Source organism: Equus przewalskii, chromosome 8 (genome assembly GCF_037783145.1).
Source record: "Equus przewalskii isolate Varuska chromosome 8, EquPr2, whole genome shotgun sequence".
In the NCBI taxonomy this organism is placed as follows: domain Eukaryota; kingdom Metazoa; phylum Chordata; class Mammalia; order Perissodactyla; family Equidae; genus Equus; species Equus przewalskii.
This window is the reverse complement of record NC_091838.1, coordinates 47,579,631-47,591,761: the sequence shown is the minus strand read 5'-3', so window position 1 is coordinate 47,591,761 and position 12,131 is coordinate 47,579,631. Positions and strand designations below refer to the sequence as shown.

Sequence of the window (12,131 nt, the reverse complement as noted above, 5' to 3'; positions counted from 1 at the left end):
AGGAAGAGTGACTCTAAATCTTGAACAGAAATCAACTAGAAGGGAACGGACCAGATCTGGAACGAATGCGTTTACTCAACTAAGAAATGATACCAAGTCATATGTAGGTTAAAAAATTCGAACGGGGTATGACTGGCTTAAAGGTATGAGGGGCTTGAACAGGTAACGCTGGATTAAAATAATTCAGAATTTATCAATAAGGACTGATATATGAATTCTAAATACTTAAGCGACTTGGTGAAATTAAGGGAGAAAATAAAAAAGGGGTAGAAATGAAAAAAAGAATGGTAACACCCTCACATAGGGTGTTAAATTGCGGGTAAGAGCTGCTCCTAGGAGCCTCTGCGCAAGACTGAGGTCTATTAAAACTAAAAGGACGAGTGGGTGGGGGCGCCGCCACTCTCCGGGAAGCACATTTCCTCGAGAAGAGTGGCAGAAACTCGCTGCAACATCCCGGCTCTGCTCTCCCCTGGGCTGCCAATCTAGCAAGTGAACCGTGAGCATACAAAGGAACGATTAATAGCGTGCGAAATGCCAAAAGCCAGGTCCCCAAGTCCAGTATTTTCCCTTCACCTTGAGAGCAGCTTCAACCACCCCCGCTCGTCTTTGCAGGAGACACCTGCTCCACAGCTCGGGGTGACTCTGGGGGGCAGGAAGGGCCGCAGACTGCCCCGCGCGGGGTACAGGGAGCGGGTCCGCGCTCGGGGCCACCCGGCTCGCAGGCGCGGCGCTCCTAGGCAAGCGCGGGGCGAACACGCATAAGCGAAGGAGCACGTCCCAGAGCCGCCTGCGGCGGGCCCGGTGGGCGTGACGCCATGACGCACGGCACGCGGGCGGCGGGGCGGGGCGGGGCAGGGCGGGCCGGGGGCGGGAGGAAGGAGTGGGAGGAGGAGGCGGGGACTGCGGGGGCTGAGGGAGGGGGAGAATGGCAATTGCGGCGCTGGTTCCCGGGAGCAGCCGTCAACACAGAAGTGCGGAGGAGGAGTTCGGGAAAGCGGCTGTCCGGACGCCTCCTCTCGGTTCCCCGCTCCCCAGCTGAGAGGCTCCTCGGCGGGTTTGAAGGACCCTCCTCCGTACTTCTCAGGCTGCTGCCGCCGCCGCGGAGAGATGGGCCTGCTCGCCCGCAGCCCTGCGCCGGCCGCGGCTCCGAGGAGTTGAAGGTACGGGCGGACTCGGGAGGAGGGTGCGCCGGGGCAGGAGGGCAGGGGCGGCTCCCGTTTCCGACCCAGGGCGCTCTGGCACGGCCGCTGCCCTCCCGCTCCTCCCAGGGACGGAAATGGATTCGGAAATCCCAAGGGAAAGGCGCCCCCTTTCGTGCTCGGCGCGGGGCCAGGGGTCAGGCCTCGGGCTGGTTCCGCGTCCCCCGGCCGGCCCGGGCGCGGGCGTCCCCTTGGCTGCGGGGGCGGAGGCGGAGCGTGGGATCCGCCCCGAGCCCTGTCCAGGCCCCGGCGGTCTGTGGAAGGGCCGCCGACGGGCAGTGTTGTGACGCACCCAGGCGGCGCTCCCCTCGAGCACTTCCTCAGCCCCTCAAGCTGGCGACACCGAGGGCAGCCGCCTCGGGGAGGCGGCGGGGGCGGAGCGCATTCCTGATGGGTGAAATCGGCTCTAACGGGACTGATTTCCGGGCCTCGCTGCAAATTCGGAGCCGGGGCCAGCGCCCCCAACCCCTGCTGCCGGGGGCTCTAGGGAAAAGGAGGCACGCACTGGGGAAGGTTCATCGGGGGGGACTGCCACCCCCTTGAAGAGCAGAAATGAAACGTAGGAAAAATGGTGCAGCCTTGGGGTAAAGTATGTGTTCACAGGGATCTTCCACGATTGTCTCCCTCATGCTGAACCTTCAGGGAGTTCCCAGCTTTCACCCAGCAAGTAATACCATTGTTTCTAATTTCTAGTTTTTCCTATCATCTGGGTTCCGCTCTGCCATTGCTCTTTCCCCCCATTTCCATTAATGGGAAGAAGGAAAAGAAGTTAGGGTTCATTAACCCCGCGACAAGGGCAGTAAATAAAAGAGAGGAGAGAGTGGTTAAGGCTATATATGGGAGAAAGAGAGGTCTTAATTTTTTCCCATTGGCCCTTGAAGGTAGAAGTATACGAACGATTCTGGTTATTATTTACTATTCAGATTGTTGCAGAGGGTTCTGTTGGGTCGACGTTGGAAAGGACAGCGTCTAAGCGGTGCTGCAATTTTCAAACCCAGGTGTTGGCTGGAAGTCTAGTTTTAAATATTAGTAAACAGTGGAGGCATAAAGTAATTCTTTCCCCTGACTGCTTGCCGTAAAATGTTTGTGATCTCTTCTTTTCATTCTACTTTTTTTCCTCTAAGAACATGGCTGTCTTTTTATTTCTTTATTTTTTATTATTATTTTAACCCAATAAGTCTGACAGTATGCCTAAATTTCATTTTCGCTTTTGCCACTAACCATCTCAATGCGAATCTTTCCACTTCTGTTTATAATTCAAGCTATTACCGTATTTGCCTGTTTATGCTTCCTTAACACCCAAGTACCTGAACGGAATTAAAATGTAAATACTTCTCTCTATTTAGAAAATGGTGATGATCTATTGTCAACTCTTATTTTCAAATGTTCTTTCCTTGCTATGTGCAATTCCATCGTAAAGATTTAGAATTAAGTCTTGGGACTTAAACCAAATTATGCACCAGCAACAAAAAAAAACCCTCCTTTTTATTTGTTCAATATTTTCCTTTTTTATTACTCTATACAATTTAACTGAAGTTTAAATTTCATGTGTCCACGGAAACTATTTTAATGTGACCGCAAGGTGTTTTTCTGGGGAAAAAATTACATTTGGCGAGTAATGTTAGTGTATGTTTTCCGTATCTCTGACTTCCAGAACTAGCCTAGTAAGGTTAACTTTTAAAACTGCAACATTCTTTTAGAACTTGAAACAACCCAATTCCTAGTATCCAAATAGTAGCTACTTGAAATATTGTTTCATTTTGGGGATGCCTCACTTGATCATTAGTTTATGTAAAGAACAGTCCATTTTACTGTCATCTAACCAGTGTTGGAATTTGTTTTTAAAATTTTGGTGGTGATTTATAGAATTTTGGGTGCCTTTTTACTTGACGAAATGAAACCATATTTTTTTTCTACCTAACATATGAAAGATACTAAGGTTAGTATCTGTTTTTAAAGACACTTCAGCCTTTTAGTGGAAAATGAGTGCACGTCACAAATTTGAAATAAGGGAAGTCATAAAGTGATATTTTTGCAGTTGTGAATGTAAGACACTTGGTGTCACCTATTTAATGGGATCGAATTGACAGATGCTAGTTGTTCTTATGGAGTTGTTAGATTGAATTAAATATAAGTAATTTGAAGCAAGCTTCTTTAACATTTGAAAGACTTTCTTGTATATTATGGCCGATTTAAGATAAAATTATGATTTATCTTAAAGACTGACTTAGATTTTTCACAGAAATTCTTTGGTTTCTAGTTATCCCAACCCTTTTTTTTTTTTTTTTTTAATCTGGAGGGTATGGGATTGAAAAATGTAGTTTTCTGATTTTTTCAAGGGGGAGAGGGCAGACAAATATGTGATAACATGTAAAAGTTGCTAGTCAAGTGCTGGGCACAGAGTAAGCTGGGGATAGGTTTTGTAAGCTGGGGGTAAGTTTTGTTGCATTTTCGTCTGAATTGCCTGCTTATATTTCTTCTCTACTCAGGTTACAAAGGGAAAAATCTTAAGAGAATTATTTTTCTGATGCTGCTGACAAGTGACAATTGATTGTCAAATACAGGCTGGATTCACGCTGACTAAGCTTTATGCTATTTTATTGTTTGAGGCACATATAAAAATTAGGCCATTTTGGGCTGAAGGCCAAGGGAAAATTGAATTTCTAAATTTATATTTGCATATTGCATTGTATTTGGCAAACTAGCACTAGTAGTTTGGCCTGAAAGGACCCATAATCCTATATGGAGTACTTTAGCTTAAAGATTTTGGTTTGAGTCTTTTTTAGCAAAATGTTAATCTGATTATTTATGGAGAATAGTTAAATTTTCCTTACGCTATTATTTTCTCTAATCAGGAGTAATTATTATTTTTCTTCCTCTTTTTTTTTTAAAGTCATAGGATATCAGTTCTTTGTTAGCTGACAGAAGATGTATAACATCGAAACTCTGTATATAACCACACCTGCACAGCTAAAGATTGAGGATAGTATTCCTTTCTAAACACATCTGTGTTTCAGATGGTGGTAAAATTCAACCAAGAAAGGCGGTGAAATCATTTTGAGTATTCAAAACTTGGGTGCTTCATTTATTTCTCAATAGGTATCGTATACCAGTAATACTTTCTATATTAAAGTGGGAAAAATTAGCACCTTTTGATAAAGTAGTTTTTGCTTGTATTGCTCTCTTCGTAGCTGTCAATAAAACCTGAACAATTATTTTGTTTATTGTAACATTTTCTTGAAAGCTATTCCATTAGCCTTAAAAGTGTTATGTATTCTTGTCTTATTGATGTTACTTAGTATTTTAGTTTAAAAAATCATTTACTACAGACATAATACTTGTTAATATGTTTTAGAAGTCCTATTTAGGAGAGTTTTCTTATGTGAAAGCCTCAGAAGAACAAAGCTAATAAGAAGTTATTTTAACCCTCAGTTAAGTTTGTGCAAAATCCTGCTCGGAAATCACCTTAATTTATTTAAGCCCAAAAGAAACTTCAAAACTTCTTGGGTCCGAAAAACTAGAGTTGGCTTCTTAAAATTATGTACACTTAACAATTTCGACCTCTGTCCTTCTCTGGAGACCCTTGAAAGTATAAATAGTCCTGCTGTAATGTGAATAGCAGGCAGGTTGCCAGTTAAAGAGACACTGGTAGAGGTGAGTCATAAGGAGGGAGCAAGAAACCAGGAGAAGCTACTGGAATGTTATAGTATTAGGCTTCAGATAAATATTATGTAGCATAATAATTTAAGTATTGTATCGCAAAAATAGTCTGCCATTAGTAGTAGGATCTATTGATGATTTATGTTTTGTGATTTCTAAGTCAGGTATTGACATTTCCTCCCCAAAATTGGTATTCTAAATTAAATTATTATGCATTATCACAAATGAGAAAATAGTATGTGAAATGTGCAGTAGAAATGGAGGAGATAATGTAAACTTTATGATGGCAGGGATCATTCTCTTTGTTCACTCAAAGTCTCAGCATTTAGCATAAAGCCTGACAATAATAGGTGTTGAATAAGTATTTGCTAACTGAATAAATTATGTATAATGTAAGTATCTATTTCATAACTTTCTCTACAGCAGGGCCATCTAATAGAAATATAATGTCATAAATATAATTTAATATTTTCTATTAGCCACATTAAAAAAGTAAAAAGAAACAGGTGAAATTAGTTTTCGTAATGTATTTTATTTAACCCAGCATATCCAAAATATTACATTTCAATGTGTATTAATAAGTGACTTTACATTTTTTATTCATACTAAGTCTATAATTCAGTATGTGTTTACACTGGACAGCATAGCTCTAGGGGCATTTCCTATGAAATATTTGTCCCTTTCCACAGAAATTCTTTTCTTTGTCTTTTGATAGTCTTTTTCTAACTTGTTGGTGTGTCTTTTGAGACCAAATACAGAAGCGCATATGCCATTGAACTGGAATTACTGAGTTGAATTGAAAGTCAGGACACCTGACTCCTCTTGGTTTTACAACTCCCCCAAAATGACTGTGCCTCTCTCTTTCCCTGTCTATAAAGTGAGGGAGAATATGCTACCATCTATTTCATTGGGTTCGTATAAATTACATCTTTGAAACACTCTGAACTACTCAGACAAGATATCACAAAAGAGATTTTTTTCATTATTAGTAACTTGTCATAGGAAGTCTCACTATAAAAACAAAAGGAAGAAGTACGCATGAGACTACTCCATGTGGAGGTCCTGTTACCTCCTATATTAGAATCACTTACAATGAATAAATCAATACAAAATGCTCTTGTAACATAGAGAATCAGGAGAGGTGTTTAGGTCTATTAGAACACCAGATTTTAAACCTCTGATCCATTTAAATATTGCCTGAACTAATCTATTCTTCAGTTTTTGTTTGTATGAATAACCCACACTTCTTATATAGGTATCTTTAAATCAAAATCATGAAATAAAGTTCTTTGGGAAGAGGAGATGGGGACTGATAAGTGAGTGTGAGTGGGGAAAGTAAAACAATCATTTAGAAAAGGCTTTCATCACAGGATTTGTAATGTATAGCCCAATGACTAGTTCTTTTATCCAGACCAAGGGGGGCGATGGTTACCTGGGAAGCAGTTGTACATAGCCAAATATAGCCAAATCAAATAGATGTCTCCTTATAGGCATACCCTTTAAAAGAAAAAAACTTTCCTTATGGATGAACATCCTTTGGCCTTTTGCATAAACAGAACACTTTGCTGATATCTTTGGCAAAAATTTCTGGAATCATGTAGTAGGTTGAATGGTGGCCCTCAAAAAAGTTCACATCCTAATCTCTGGAACCTGTGCATGATACCGTATTTGGAAAAAAGAGTCTCTGCAGATGTAATTAAAGTAAGGATTTTGAGATGAGGGGATCATCTTGCATTATTTGAGTGAGTCCAGAATCCAATTGCAAGTTGTCCTTAGAAGGGAAAAGAAGAGGGAAATTACAGGCAGACAGAAGAGAATAAACACACAAGAGGAGGAGGTAATGTGACCATAGAGGCAGAGATTGGAGTGATGTGTCCACAAGCTTGTAGTCACCAGAAGCTGGAAGACGCAAAGAACAGATTCTCTCTTGTAGCCCCAAAAGGGAGTGTGGCCCTGCTGGATTTTGGACTTTTAGCCTCCAGAACTGTGAGAAAATAAATTTCTGTTGTCTTAAGCCGCCCACTTTGTAGTAATTTGTAGCAGCCACAGAAAACTTATACACAATCAAAAGTCTTCAGAAGCCAAAGATCTGTGCTTATCTTTGTTTTATATCATGCATTGTAAATATCAGAGACTTGACAGTCCTTCCTTTACTATTCTAATCCTTTCTTAGAAATATCAGAGAAAGTTTCTTAATACCCTCAAGTCTCAACAGGCCTAAGAAATAGATTATATCCTGTAAGATATATTGTTATTTTTCTCTTCTGTCATTCCTTCACTCCTGCTCCCAATTTGCCCCTTTTTTGCTCTTAAGATATAGTTCACATTAGGATGGGGGGCAAATAAAATATTGATGGGGCTAGACCAATAGGTTTTGTCTTCTGAAGGTATAATTCCTAAAAGGTCCGCCTTCCACCTTTTCTATCTACTTTACTGATCCTCCTCTTCTCCCCTGTGTCTTAATGGTGGAACGACACAGGCCTCAGTCCTTACCCTTCTATTTACTCCTTTGGTGATTTCATCTGTGCTCATGATTTTACACACCATCCATATAACAACTCCTCCCAAATTTATATCTCTAGGTCAGACGGTTTTCCTGAACTCCAGGCTTGTTAAATGGGTATTTGGATATACTTTCCCAACTAAGATATAAAAGGCTTCTCAAACTTAAATGTCTGAAAATGAACTCCTGCTCTTAGCTCCTCTCTAAAACTTACTCTCTTCACAGCCTTCTCCATTTCAGTGGATAGCAGTTTCAGTCTTCCAGATAATCAGTCTCAGATCCTCTTGGAATCCATCAGGAAATCCTATCAGTTCTACCTTCAAAACATGCATCAAAACATATCTTTATCACCTCCACTGAAAAGCCTGTCATCATCTCTGTCCTAGATTATTGCAATATCCTTTAACTTTCTCCATGCTACTACACTTACCCGCTTCTTCCCATTCTATTCTTAGCGCCTGAATTATCCTTTTAAATTATTCAGATTCTAAACTATCTCTGTCTGTTTAGAAGCCCCAGAGTTTCCACAACTCACTTAGAATAAAAGCCAAAGTCCTTACAGTGGTCTATAAAACCCCACACAACCTGGTCATCCATTCTGACCTGTCTCATATATTCTTTGGCTTGCTCATTTTCCTTTGGCCACATTCTGGCCTTTGGGCTATTCCTTAAACATACCAGGCACATTCCTGCTTTAGGGCCTTTGCAATGGCTGTTCACCCTGCCATGGTTATCTTTTCCCCAGATTTCCACATGGCTAACTCCTTTACCTCCTTCAGGTTTGTTTAAATGTCATCTTTTCGGTAAGCTCTGATCACCCTTTTAAAAATTGTAATCAGCACCACATGGATACACACTCCTGATTTCCTTTACCCTGCTTAACTTTTTTTCCACTCTCTATCAAAGAATCACAGTAAAGTGCTTAGATGAAGTATTTAGAATATTGTAAGCTTCTATGTAAAAATATGAAACAATTTTTAGTAGTTTGTTTGTAATTACTGACCTAGAATGATTTGTGGAGATAAGATAGGATTTGGGCCTTGAAAGAAGAGTGAGACTTTAGATAAGCAGAAAGGATGGAAAAGAGTATTCCACACAGAGACAAAGGCATAGGAAAAGTCATGGAGGTGAAACCATCTATGTTTTTTCTTGTATTTAACAAATAGATCAGTTGGCCAGAGTGTGATATTTATGTAGGAGAAAGGTAAGAGACTAAGTTTAGATTGTGGAAGGCTTTGAATGTCATGGAAAGTTTGAGATTTATTTATCTGTGGGAATTGAGTGGAGATTTGTAAGCAGACTTTAGCAAAAAGGCTAATGTGATCATTCAGAAACCAGTAATTAATGAAGGCTTAGACTGGGAAGTAAGGCAGTAAAAAAGGACTGAGACTGGGGCTGGCCCCGTGGCCGAGTGGTTAAGTTCGCGCGCTCCGCTGCAGGCGGCCCAGTGTTTCGTTGGGCGCGGACATGGCACTGCTCATCAAACCACGCTGAGGCAGCGTCCCACATGCCACAACTAGAAGGACCCACAACGAAGAATATACAACTATGTACCAGGGGGCTTTGGGGAGAAAAAGGAAAAAAATAAAATCTTTAAAAAAAGTAAAAATAAAAAAAAAAAAGGGACTGAGACTTTGGCTGTGCCACATTAGCTGTGTGGATAAATCAAATAATATATAGACCAGTGCTGTTCAGTAGAATTTTCTGCAGTGATGGGACTGTTCTAGACCTGTACGGCCCAGTATGGTAGCCACTTAAGGCTATAGAGCATTTGAAATGTGACTAGTGCAACTGAGGAAATGAAATTTAAATTTTTTAATTTTTAATTAATTTAAACTTAAAAAGCCTTATGTGGCTAGTCATGATCTATTGGACTGAGTAACTTTAGACTACAATTTTCTCACTTATAAAATGTAGAGGTTAGATTAGAATACTAGTGTCATTAGAAGGTTAGGTTCTTTGGGGCCAGCCCTGTGGCTGCGTGGTTAAGTTCGCGTGCTGTGCTGTGGCGGCCCAGGGTTTCCCTGGTTCGGGTCCTGAGCGCAGACATGGCACCACTCATCAAGCTATGCTGAGGCGGCATCCCACATGCCACAACTAGAAGGACCCATAACTGAGAATATACAACTGTGTACCCGGGGGCTTTGGGGAGAAAAAGGAAATAAATAAAAATCTTAAAAAAAAAAAAAAAGAAAGAAAGGTTCCACAGCCAAATAAAGTTGGTGCTATATTTTGAGAAGAGCAAATGGGTATTTGTTTGAGCAGATGCACCTGTGCATGACCAGCATTTGTGAAATAGTTCCACGTTTGTAGCCTTTTCAGTTTTTGTATCTCCATGACAGACCAACAGACAGATGGGTAAAAAATATTTAAGGCAGTAATTGCCAAAAAATTCAGTTACTCAATTTAAATCAAATCCAAGAAGTTTAGTGAACCCCAACCAGAATAAATACAAGGAAAATCACATCTAGGCACATCTTAATCAAACTGCTGAACATCAAAGATAGAGATAGCCATTAAGATTTATATTTTTTCTTTATTCCTCACCTTCTCCCAAACTCTCAACATAAGCATATGTTGCTGAAGAAGTTTAATAGCCTGTTAGGCTTTTGTAATATAGAATACATCATCTAAAATAGAAAGTCTTGTTTCTTTATCTTCTTTCTTGATTCTTTTACTTGAATATAAGATAGCACAGGCTTCACTAGTGACCAAAATTAGTGATCAATAGAAACTCTGCTGGGAATCTCTGTACCTATTCCCTCCTCACTTAAAAAACAAAAGCAAAAAAAAATGACTTTTTACTTAGTCCCCTTTCTATTCTCTTCGACAGTGCTAGTAAATACTGTTGTATACTAATTGTATTACATTCATGTTTTAGAGGTGCTGAACTTCTGTGTGTCAGACATCAAAAAAAGAAAATTAGAAGCTGTAGGTACTCTTTGCTCTTATACTTAGTATTTAAACCATCAACACAAAATTATTGGATTTTCTCCATATTTTAACCTTTTTGAGAAGTAGCAGAAGAAGCCTACTTTTAGCTGAATAACAGAAGCAAAAACAGATATTCCAGAGTATAATGGGATTTTCTTCTGGGAAGTAATTTCTTTATTGTCTATAAACTTTTTTGCCCAGCCTTCTGTATTTCTAAAACACCCTCTCATGAGTCTTAAATCATTTAGGCACGTGGGTGGCTATTAGATGCTACTAAAGTGTTTATGGTTAGGAGGTGTTTATTGGTAGAATATTTTAAATCTGTAATTCTTGACTGTATAGTGTCAAGATACTTAATGTCTTTTATTTATCCTGTAGCACTTGTAGGATAAAGGTTCTTGCCTTTTCAGTTTAAAAAGCTAGATGTAGTAAGGTTGTATTACTTAATAAAGGTCACACAGCAATAGCAAGCCCAAAGCAAAGATGTGAATCTTCAGTTCCTCATTGCCACTTAATGTGTGTTCTGTGTCATAATTTATTGAGCCAGTGTTTATTAGGCACTTGCTATAAGTTACATATTGTGTTAGGTACTGGGGATACAAAGCTTGTCTTAGATTTCATTTCACCTAACATTTAGTTCTAGTATAGAGCCAGGTTTTGTTAGGTACCGTTAGCACACGTCAATTTCACTTTATTCTCATAACATCTATTTGAAGTGAGTGGTATAATCCGTATTTTATAGTGGGGATCACAGACTCAAGGAGGTACCTTATCTAGGAGATTTTATAACTAAAAGTGGCTGACCAGGTCTTGACTCCCAAATTCTCTTTTTTATACATTCAGTACTAGGTGTTATTTGCCTTGTTTTCTGCCCCAGAGGAGGTTGACCTCTAAAGACTGCCTGACTTGGGCTCCCTTGTTCATTTCTTGTTGGATTTAGCCAGCGTGGGGCACTGGCAGTCCGTTGGAGAGCCAGAGGAAAGAGAAGCTGGATATTTATTCTTCCAGCTGCTATTGGGCAGCTCCCCTCCAGTAACTGCTTCCACCCTGCCCCTTCATTCCAGTGGGTGCCAGTGGCTTCCTGAGTACTTTGCTGTCTCTGTTGTTTCATTTAACCCTGCCCACACCTTTGTAAATTTGCCCTTCAGTTATCTTTTCCAGAATGCTTTGGTTTTTTGCCAGGACCCTGACTGATACATACAGCTTTTCTTAAAATATGGGCTATTACTTGTATGGATTTGAGCTTTCTGACTGTTATCTAACCTGTGTTTATGAGTGTTTAGAATCTGGAACACATTTTCATTTAAAATGATATGGTAATTGTTGGTTAGATGCTTCAACTGGAATGCTCAACTTCTATAATTTTTACAAGTATAAAAAATAGCATGGTGCCAAATTAACGTATTTTATGATGAGTCAACATGAAGTTATCAGCTCTTTTACTAAATCTTTGGTCTTCAAAGCTTTGACACATGTGACATTTATTCTGGGCCATTCCTATTTCTTAGTTCTTAACATATTCCTCAAGACATAAAAAAAAAAAGGAACAATCACGAGATCTTGACTTTAAAAGGATATAAACACTGTGATCTAGAGAAGGTTAGGAAGCAGGGTCACGTCTTCGTCCTTCTCTGTACTAATCTTAGGTGCTACTCTTCAGTTGAAGTACATAAAAAGGTCAGGATTGAGTCTCCTTTGCCAGCAATAATACTAATTCTCCAACCGGTTTCTTCAGGGTGTGAAAATTTGTAGCAGCAGTTGACAGAGTCTTGCTTGCTTGTTGGAGTTGTGCTAGACTGGGAAAGAGGGAAAAGGGAGAGACATTTCTCATAGCT

General features: G+C 40.2%; 1 protein-coding gene across 3 annotated transcripts in view; it reads left to right on the top strand.

Moving 5' to 3' along the window:
- The first annotated feature begins 895 nt into the window (after positions 1–895).
- RNF19A (ring finger protein 19A, RBR E3 ubiquitin protein ligase) overlaps positions 896–12,131 on the top strand; it is a 45,078-nt gene continuing 33,842 nt past the window's right edge. The window contains exon 1 of one of the 3 annotated variants that reach the window (XM_008531804.2): positions 896–1,160. The gene's annotated coding sequence lies outside the window, so the exon portion shown is untranslated. Of the gene's footprint in view, positions 1,161–1,398; positions 1,867–12,131 lie in introns of those variants that run through there. The other 2 variants (XM_070631867.1, XM_070631866.1) reach the window with 2 other exon arrangements.